The sequence below is a fragment of the Lycorma delicatula genome, chromosome 6 (genome assembly GCF_047948215.1).
Source record: "Lycorma delicatula isolate Av1 chromosome 6, ASM4794821v1, whole genome shotgun sequence".
NCBI lineage: Eukaryota > Metazoa > Arthropoda > Insecta > Hemiptera > Fulgoridae > Lycorma > Lycorma delicatula.
The window spans coordinates 30,942,742-30,953,679 of NC_134460.1; positions in this window are offsets into that span (position 1 = coordinate 30,942,742).

The window sequence follows — 10,938 nt, forward strand, 5'->3', positions numbered from 1 at the left end:
AAAAAAAAGTTTTATTTGATAATCTTCTGGTAGTGAAAGTGGAGAAGTATCTTTATAATGTGAAGATGTAGAACAACTTTTGATTTTTGGGACATAAAAATTTGAAGAAAATATGTTCTTTGAAAATGATAATTTTGCAATGCTAACATGTACAGGAACCAAACAGCAACAATAACAATTGAAGAACATAAGAAAGAAGCCCTAATAAGAAAGGGAGTCCGACAAGGATGTTCCCTATCTCCGTTACTTTTTAATCTTTACATGGAACTAGCAGTTAATGATGTTAAAGAACAATTTAGATTCGGAGTAACAGTACAAGGTGAAAAGATAAAGATGCTACGATTTGCTGATGATATAGTAATTCTAGCCGAGAGTAAAAAGGATTTAGAAGAAACAATGAACGGCATAGATGAAGTCCTACGCAAGAACTATTGCATGAAAATAAACAAGAACAAAACAAAAGTAATGAAATGTAGTAGAAATAACAAAGATGGGCCACTGAATGTGAAAATAGAAGGAGAAAAGATTATGGAGGTAGAAGAATTTTGTTATTTGGGAAGTAAAATTACTAAAGATGGACGAAGCAGGAGCGATATAAAATGCCGAATAGCACAAGCTAAACGAGCCTTCAGTAAGAAATATAATTTGTTTACATCAAAAATTAATTTAAATCTCAGGAAAAGATTTTTGAAAGTGTATGTTTGGAGTGTCGCTTTATATGGAAGTGAAACTTGGACAATCGGAGTATCTGAGAAGAAAAGATTAGAAGCTTTTGAAATGTGGTGCTATAGGAGAATGTTAAAAATCAGATGGGTGGATAAAGTGACAAATGAAGAGGTATTGCGGCAAATAGATGAAGAAAGAAGCATTTGGAAAAATATAGTTAAAAGAAGAGACAGACTTATAGGCCACATACTAAGGCATCCTGGAATAGTCGCTTTAATATTGGAAGGACAGGTAGAAGGGAAAAATTGTGTAGGCAGGCCACGCTTGGAGTATGTAAAACAAATTGTTAGGGATGTAGGATGTAGAGGGTATACTGAAATGAAACGACTAGCACTAGATAGGGAATCTTGGAGAGCTGCATCAAACCAGTCAAATGACTGAAGACAAAAAAAAAAAAAAATTTTGCAATACTAATAAATGATTCTAAACTTGAAGCGTTTGTATAAAAGAAGAAGAAACTTCTGTTTGTAGGACAATTAGAAGATAAGGAAGACAATTACAAAATGAGATTTATGTAAAGAAAAGGAGAATCTTTGCTGAATGTTGAAAGGTAAACCATTAAAATTAAACTTCCTCAACCACACAAGTGGAAGAACTTCTTGAATTAGTTTTTTACTGGTATTTCCTGTAAATCTTTCCTTTGTTAAAAATAAATTAATGTAAAATTTAAATAACAATTTAATATTTTATGCTTTAAATGAATAAGTTAAGTGTAATCATAATATTTCAATCAGTTTTCAAATTTATAAATTCAATTTTACTGCATTATTTTTACAAAATTTTTTTTTTGTATTATAAGTACAGTATTATTGGGTTATGGCCTAAAGAATGCTGTTGGATGAATTTGTCATTAATATTGGCCTTTTTTATTTAATACATTAGGTATTATGTTTTGTTATACTTTCCAGTCATAATAAATCATAATTATAAAAAATATGCTAATTTAGTGATGAAGATTTAAAGGAAAATATTGTGTTTAATTTTAGCATCACATAAAATGTGTTGCTGAAATCCAAGGTTAGTGAAACTGGTTGTAGAAACAATTGTGAAGGGGATAAAAACAGTAGAGGATAAAAAATATTTAATAATTTAAATAAATAATTAAGGATATAAATGTAAGATATATTGAAGCTATCAAAAATGCAGCATTCCTTTTATGTATGGACTTCTGAAGTACTTCAATTCAGTCAAATTGATGACAAAAAAAATTGTTTTTTTACAAAAAAAAACAAACTAAATTATTAAAATATTACAGAAAGTAAAAAAATTCAGTGTTTTTGTATTACGATTGTTTTACTACAGCAATACATCATTTTTAATTTTAAAACAATTGAACTATATATGTGTAAAAACTTACAATAATTCAGTAGATTTTATTCCAAAACAAATAACTATTAAAATCAGTAAATAATGTTTAATTTTCATGATCGTGGATTTGTAAGTTTCATGTCAAAAATATTAGGTTCGTTAAGAACACGTGTAAGTTGTAGGATATTTTTAATTTATACCAAATACGGTAGCTTTTACGTTCGTGTACTTTATTGCTGTTGCTTATAAACGTTTTCAATGAGTATTGTTCGATTTGATTATTCATTAATTTATTTAACGTACGTATTTTGAACCTTAAAATAATGATTCATTTAGTCATTTAATGAAAGTAATTAATAGTCGCTAAAACAGCTGATGTTATTTATCCGTTTCAAAAAATTTGTTCCTGTGATTGAACCAGTCAGTATGTGGTTTGGATTTGTACGTTTTAATCCTGCCCTGCTAATACAGTATTATCGAACGTGGTTACTATATGATTCTACTATTATTATTATTGACTACATTTCATTAGTATTACAGTACAGGTAAGAAACAGACAATATTTTTTCTCTCGTTGACCAAAATTAATTACTTTTTCTCCCGACTCATCTTTAATTAAAATCATATTTCTTTCAGATTGTTGGTCTCATGAAGATATGACTTTGGAACAAAGAATAAAGAAAAATCAAAATATAAAGTCATTCGATTAGCGTTACCTCATACCATGTAAAATGCTTTTTACCAGTAAAAATTAAGATTCTGTGACATCATACCCTGTCATTTTCTACAAATTTTTTGAAGTAACAGTTTCGGTTTTCAACGAAGCATTGTCGCAGGCTCAGAAATGAGTAACCATTACAGTAATTTTTTCACTTTCGCATATATTTTAGAATTTTTTTTACAATTTATTGTCTTTTGAACACAAAAAGTAACCTACTCTAATACTACAAATCAGTTATGATTAATAGTCTCTTAAGGTTCTTTGTTGAATTTCATTATCGTCATTTTCTACAAATTGTGTTAATAATGTATTGTTTATGCAATAAGTAGGGAAAAGTGTTGTTCGTTGGGTCGGATGTACCTTGGATCAGTCTGCATTGTACTGCTATCTGAACAGGTAATAACGAAGTAGTGTCTGTAGTTATTTGATTTGCCGCTAGGAGCACTGTGAATATTGTTTTACTCCATGTGTAACTAACTTTTTTTGAAAAATTAGTTTTAGTTTTTCAATGATGAAAATTTATATTTTTGATTGAGTTTCTTGATTTTTGGTGAGAAACACATAAACAAGCTGAAAAAATCATACAGGAATTATTTTGTATTTTTCTCTATCTAATGGTATATAATAATGTCTAAAAGCCTAACCTATAAAGGGAACATGAGGCAGTTTGTAAAATAACTGCTAATGTTGTACTTGGGTCATGTTAAAATTTGTTTGTACCTTAGGTCAACCTAAGGTACAACCATTCCATTTACGTTTATATTAAAGTAACATATATGACCCTCTAAGTTTTTTTTTTGTAGTTAATGCCTAGAAGCAAAAAGGGTAATAAAAGGAAGCCAGTGATCATAATATTTCATGAAAAAGCAGCAAATGTGCTGCAGAACCAAATTGATATTATGGAAACTGCCTTGAAACACAATGTTTCAAATACTACCTTGCAAAGTCATTTGAATAAACATAAACTTTCTAGGTCTGTTGATGCACTGTTTTTTTATACATCTAATATTGATGCTAAAAAAGTGTTTTTAAAACAACAAGAAACAGTGCCAAAGTATTTGAATCATGCTGCAAAGCTTCTCTATGGACTTACAAAAAGTCTCTATTTAAGTTAGCTTATGATTATGCAAAATTCAATAACTTAAAGTCCCTGAAAATTGGAAGTTAATACAATCAGCCAGGAAGCTATTTTGTAAATGTTTTCCTGATTTAACGTTATGGAAGCCTGAAGCTACAAGCCTTTCCCCGGCCATGAGTTCCAGCAAGGAAAATGTTTGAACCTTTTTTACTAATCTAAAAATAGTATTGGAGAAATATAAACTTGTTATAAACATGTTATAAACTTGACTTCAGAACTAAAACTTATTGAGGTTCAATCAAAGAAAAACTTCAAGAAATATAAAAGAAAAAGGAAGCATTAAAAGATACATCTGAAGAAAAGATCAGAAGCTTTTTTAAGTGTAAAAAACTAGAACTCAAGAAAGAAACTCTGCAACAAAACTTCTTCTTGAGTAAGATCAAGACTTAGGAAATAAAGTTAATTTTAAAAAGCATCAAGACAAAACCAAAGTAAGAAAATAAAAATAATTTTAAATATCTGACAAATCAATATCAAATATAGAAACAGAATAAAAGGGTATTTATATAAAAAATGGATGTTTAAACTAATTTAAAGAAAAGAAAAACAAATGATCAAACCATAACATTAGTGGCAGTAGTGATAAATTGAGGTGGTGGGCCCCATCCCAAAAATTATGCTCTTCTGTTTGTATATTTATTATTTAAAAGTTACAGTTTATGAGAATGAGAATCAGAAAAGTTTTTATAAAAGAGAAATTAATAAAATTGAAAGTAAAATTTGAACTGCTATTTAAAAATATATGTAATTAAAAAAAAAAAAATAGTAATTAAATAATAAATTAAAAAATTAACTTTTAATTAATTTTTTTTTTTAATTTTACAAATTTCTGTTCTGGTAACCGTATGTTTCGGAGTGATTTTAAAAAAAGTTTCACGTCAAAAATTTATAGTAATAATAGGTTGTTAAAATAGTAAATCTATAGAAAAAAAGAACTTCGTTGATAAAATTATTTTTAATTAATTATAAATGACGTTACTAACTTTAACAAATTAAAAAATTTCTAAATCAATGTAATTTTGAGGTAGTAGAAAAAAGTGAATGGAACACGTTTCGCATTTTAATATGAGTGACCTTGGTTATAATTAATAGTATATAGAGTTCATCAAAGGGTACTTATCGGTTTATACTAGACCCCTACTGAAATTCAATTGTTTTTGCATTTTACTTTTGAGGTATTCTTAAATGAAATTTTTCTACTAAATAGATAAAATGTATATAATTTGTATATTTAACGATCATTAGACGAGTCAGCGAACGTGGTTATATTTGTTTATGTTATGTTGAAAATACTTGAACGATACGTCATAATATGGAATTTACATAACCTACGCTCGCTAACCTCGTCTGACTAACATTAAAAAAAAAAATTATATACGATAAGATATACGTATGTAAGTTTTATCGTGTCGAGTTGCGCATAATGGATATGTATTTGAATTTCAGTAGGGGTTCCGTATAATCGATAAATATCCATCAAAGTTTTCTTAAAACAAATGAACGCGTCTACTACACGAGATGGAGAGGATATTGTGGTAACTCATTATCACATAAGGTTACCTTCCCGTAACATTATATGTGTAATACTATGGTGGGAAATGATGGTAGAATAGGTTGCTCAGTGCTCCTCTGCTTCCCTCCAAAATTGTAAGTATTTTTTTACCATAATCCAATTTTAACAACTGGTGCCAGTCGCTATTCCTTTGTGCAGTAACAGTTAAGATAACTTGACGTGCTTTTACAATGTGTATGGAAACATTGTATCACTTGATTACGTTACTAAATATACTATCGGTGTTACCTGTCAAACCTTTCTTTCTTTTTCCTGTTTAGCCTCCGGTAATTACCTGTCAGATAATACTTCAGAGGATGATATGTGTGAGTGTAAATGAAGTGTATAGTCCTTGTACAGTCTCAGTTCGACCGTTCCTGAGAAGTGTGGTTAATCGAAACCCAACCACCAAAGAACACGTATCCACAATCTAGTATTCAAATCTATGTAAAAATAACTGACTTACTAGGATTTGAACGTTGGAACTCTCGACTTCGAAATCAGCTGATTTGCGAAGACGCGTTTACCACTAGACCAACCCGATGGGTGACCTGTCAAACCTATCACTTCTTATCTTTACCCTTGAGGGAATACAATAAAAATAAAAATGAAAATTTCAAGAAATATTTTTTTTGTTGAATTTTTTCCTTCATTCTTATCTCTTGAATTTTAAAAGTAAATAAGCCTAAATAAAAAAAAAAAAAAACTCTAGCCAATACATTTTTATAGCGTGGGAGCGTGGAGTTCCCATTAGACTTTGGGCATAAAAGGATAGTTTAACATATTTTGTTTTAAATTCTTTCCTAAAACTTCAACGTATTGTAAGTAGGTTATAAAAAAAACTGATCTCCAAAAGAGGAATAAACCTTCTACCAAGTTAGAAATTTAAAAATTATTTTATTAATACTTGATAAAGATATTCCAGTTTTAATATTTTTTTTAATGATTTTAATAAAATGAACAGATAATAATTTTAAAAAAATTAATGCTTTTATCATACGGAAAGTTTGAATCTCTACTCATAATTTAAATGTTTCCTTCAACAGTTAATACTAATTTTTATATGCTTAAATTTTTGTTTTCATTAATTTTCACGAATCAACAGAAATGTTGCTTATCAGTTATTTCACATCTTTTAAAAACAACAAAAATTATAAAAATAAAATAAAAACCAAAAAAAAATCTGATGTGGACCACATGACTTCCCTGTACGCCTATTAAATTACATATTCATATTTTTTACTGCACTTCATTTGAAGGTAAGATACAATCCTCCAATTCTTTAATAATGTAAACAGTTACATAATTGCTGAAATATTAGTGTTTATTAACATCAAATATTTATTCAATTATTAATTCAACAATCTTACATAAAGTATTGGGATAGGGTAAAAATCCCTTTATTACTTGTGTTACTAGATCAGTATTATTCGTATCTTCGTGAGTTGCTGATTTACAAACGTTTTAGATTTCTGGTGTGTTGTATTAATAAACATTAATAATAATTAAACTCTTCCATTTAGTGAACTCCTGTATAGTGGTTAAAAATGTTAATTTTAACCTTACGGTGTAAAACATTCATATTTTAATATTGGATTATTTGGTGAATAATCAAAAATGAGAAACAAACAATTATGCAGGAGAAAGAAATACAGCATGAAGAAATATCTCAAAAAATGGCAACAAGATGAAAATGAAGGGAACAAAATGATAAGGACAAGGGAAGAATAAAAAAATTAAGAGAAGATGATAAATATAAAGAGGAAGAAAATCTTAAAACCAAAGAAAAAATAACCAAAGAAACCAAAGAAAAGAGGAAGAAAATGTTGCAAATAAAGAAAAAATAAAAATTAAGAGATGATAAATATGAAAAGGAAGAAAACGTTAAGACCAAGGATGATAGATGTAAATTTTAAGAGAGAAAGTTTGAAAACTAGAGAACTTGTCCACAAATTAAGATAGAAGAATTATATCAAACCAAATTGCGATTAAATTATTGGGAACAAAGGCAAATAAATGAAATGATCAACTCCAATTTAGGGAAAATATTGTTCGATAACATGAGAGGAGTAAACATGAGAGGAGAGGTGTACTAAAAGGTAAGAACTTTTTCAATTTATTAAAAATCGGGCATTTATGTTTCAGTGTATATGTTCTTGTATTTTTCAGTCTCTTTATAGTTGACTTTAAAGTAGATAAAATTAAACAGAAATTCTAGAATTATTAAATAAAGTTATACAGAAATTAAACAAGAAAATTTAAAAAAAATACGATTCTAAATTATAATTTTCAATTAATATTAAATAATCATGTTTCACCAAATCTATTATATAAACACATGAGTAATAAATACATACACACATTTTTAAAAATATAAAAATTTTATTTCACCGAAAACTTCTGAAAGTTTTCATATTCACGGGTTAATAATTAAATCAATATATTTAAATTTAAAAAAAATCTTTAAATTACAGGAAAATTAAAAAAACAAATTAAAAAAGTTAAAAAAAGGAGATGTCCGATTCGAAAAATGATTGTAAAATATTGTAACACTGTTGCAATGAAAAGAAAAAGGTAATTTTAAAAGACATTATTATTATTATAAAATTATATTGCTCATACAAAAAAGTGTAATACAACATTATTGTTAGGGACATTCAACAAAAATTTACAAAGAATGAAAAAATATCTTTTCGTCAGTGGTAATATTATCTACTGTACAATAAAAATATACAAAACATTGAAAATTAATAATAAAAAATGATAAAGTAGCGGAAAAGTATTCTAAACTAAATTTTTCATTAAAAATAATTACTTCTTGTAGTTTTCATCACTTTCTTCTTCAGGGAAATCATTTACTTCATTGCAGTTACTTATGTTTTGAGAAAACATACAACACTCTGATGGTAAATATTTAAGTAGAATTTAACAGGTCTTTGTATTTTTTAATTGTGATCAGTTTTGGATCAACTAATGACAACAAGTACACCTGGAAACTTAACGTCATTCTTTCTCAAATTTTTTCATAAATTAATTGAAAGAAATTCTTTGTCTACATCTTCATATTTATAAAATAATTCATCAATATTTTCTTTCTGAACTTTAATGTGAACAAATTATGGCACGATTATTGGCTGCTTATTAAAAACTTTTGTGTGAATAAATGGAAATGTATTACTGTACAGTGATTTAAAATTCTTGAAATCATGTAATTCCATTTTGCAAAGATACTTTTTTGAACATTGGCAAACCAGCTGCTGTCAATTCCTAGGTGTCAGTATCTGTAAAATTTCATTATTTCCTCTTGTTTCATTCTATCAGTGCTTGAACATTTACTGCTTCCATATGCATATGGCCATTTAACAAGAATTTATGACTAATACACTTTATCTGTGGATATTGGTATAAAATATAGATAAAACACATATCCAAATTTTTGTACTGGGCATAGCAATTGTCTGACCATAATACTATTTTTTCAGTTTTTTAACTGGTAATGTTTTGTTCAATCTATCTTAGAATCCAAGAAGATATTTCATTACCACCTTGTCATAAATTGTGAAATTAATGTCCGCAACTTCCTGCAGTAGAAACTTTTAGATGTTTGTTAAAAGTGGTATTAATAAACATTTTTGTAAATCAGCTGTCAACACATTTACTATTCTTTGCATCTTGAGTATCTTTACTGTTTGGTCATAACACTTCCATGATTCCTTAAGGTGCAATTCATAATTACAAATGAATTTTTTACCACCTGAAGTTAATTCACCCCTTAATTTTGCTAGGTACAAATCACAGGTATCGTAGTGTATGGCTATGTAAAGACACTTTTTTGATACTTTTTTCTCTACGTACCTTATTTTCAGCACATAATTGTTAAAACAATTACATCTTCTCTAAATTTAAGTCAGGACTTAAAAACAATTTCTTAGTTTTCAAGCATGAACAATGGCTATCATATTTCAGGATAACATTTATGTTTTGAATAACATTTACAATTATTTACTCTGGTGTTTTCATAGCAGGTGTATGCTGTCCTCTTTTGTCTATTTCTACAATTCCTCCAGGTTTTTGTTTTTTACTTGCGTTAACAATGACTGTTATATATAGCTAGTATGTTTTAAAACATAACTTTACACACTCTTATTTTTACAACATTTACATTAAACTATAATAAGAATTTTCTTTTGGTTTCGTGCCATCCATACCTATACATCTTTCTTATAGTCTTACTTCAATATAGGATGTAATGAACTGTGTTTTTAAATCGTGATCCTTTCTTGAATCCCAGTAAGCCTTAAAAATTTAATTCTGTTGTAACTCAGTAATTTTGTGGTAACAGTTCATTTTACACATATATGGAAGCTTAATTTCTTTTGCAGCCACTTCTTTGCCCTTTTTATTTGATTGCTTTCACCAGCTAAGTACTTCTGTTTGCTAATATTATAAGTCTACTGTTCAATGTTTGCTGTTCAATAACGGTTTTAATAAATACCTTTCTCTTAGGTTTATGTATTTCATTCTCTGAATCAGATCTTACATTTGAAGATGGTACATAATCTTCATCCTCTTAAGTATTTTCAGTCACAAATACATGTCTTTTCTAACAAATGTGACTGTGTAACTTGATCATTGGGAGAAGCTGATGTTCCCTCATGGGCTTGTTCATTTGAAAATAAAGAATATGGTTCATTTACATTAATTTTCTACAGCAACATTTTTTTACCTGTTTTTGCACAATTACATTTTGAATAAACCGAAACCTTTATAATTGCAGCTAGCCGTAAAATTGAATATTTTAATTTGTATTAATAAAATTAACAATTTCAAAATACAAAATATTGAAAGCCTTCAAAAAACAAGAATAATTAGCATAAGATCAATACAAAGCATTTACAAGATTTTTCCCAAATGCCAGGATAAAATTACCCGCATTAAAGCAGGAATATATATTATTATAACCAGCTGTGACCACAACATGGATAATGTGTATTTTATAGGTAATGTAATGTCAATAAAAAAAATGTCCCCTGATTTCTTTATTTACTTAGTAATGATTATGAACATATATTTAATTTTTTGTCTAAAAGTTGATTTTTCAATTTCAATTACTCAACAATCAATTTCCTGATAAGCTGCATATTACTGGCCTAACAATTAGTCATATTACTTTGGCCTTGTAACAGGTCAAAGGCAGAATAGCGGACCTAAAGGAAGTGGCACTAAGATTTTCATAATCTTTGAGCATAAGCCGAAATACAATTGCAATTAGCACGTAAAACATCATGTTGAGCAGTCCACTGGAACTCTTGACATATCATAAAAACTACTTACATTATTCCAGTGACTAAATAAGAACATTAGAAAAAATTAGCACATTTAAGAGTTTCTTTGAACAGCTATTGAAACATTTATATTAACTGAAGACTAAACCTCTAAGAGTAGAAAAGTGTTACTCACTTTCATTTGATTTCACTTTCATTTTGATTTGAT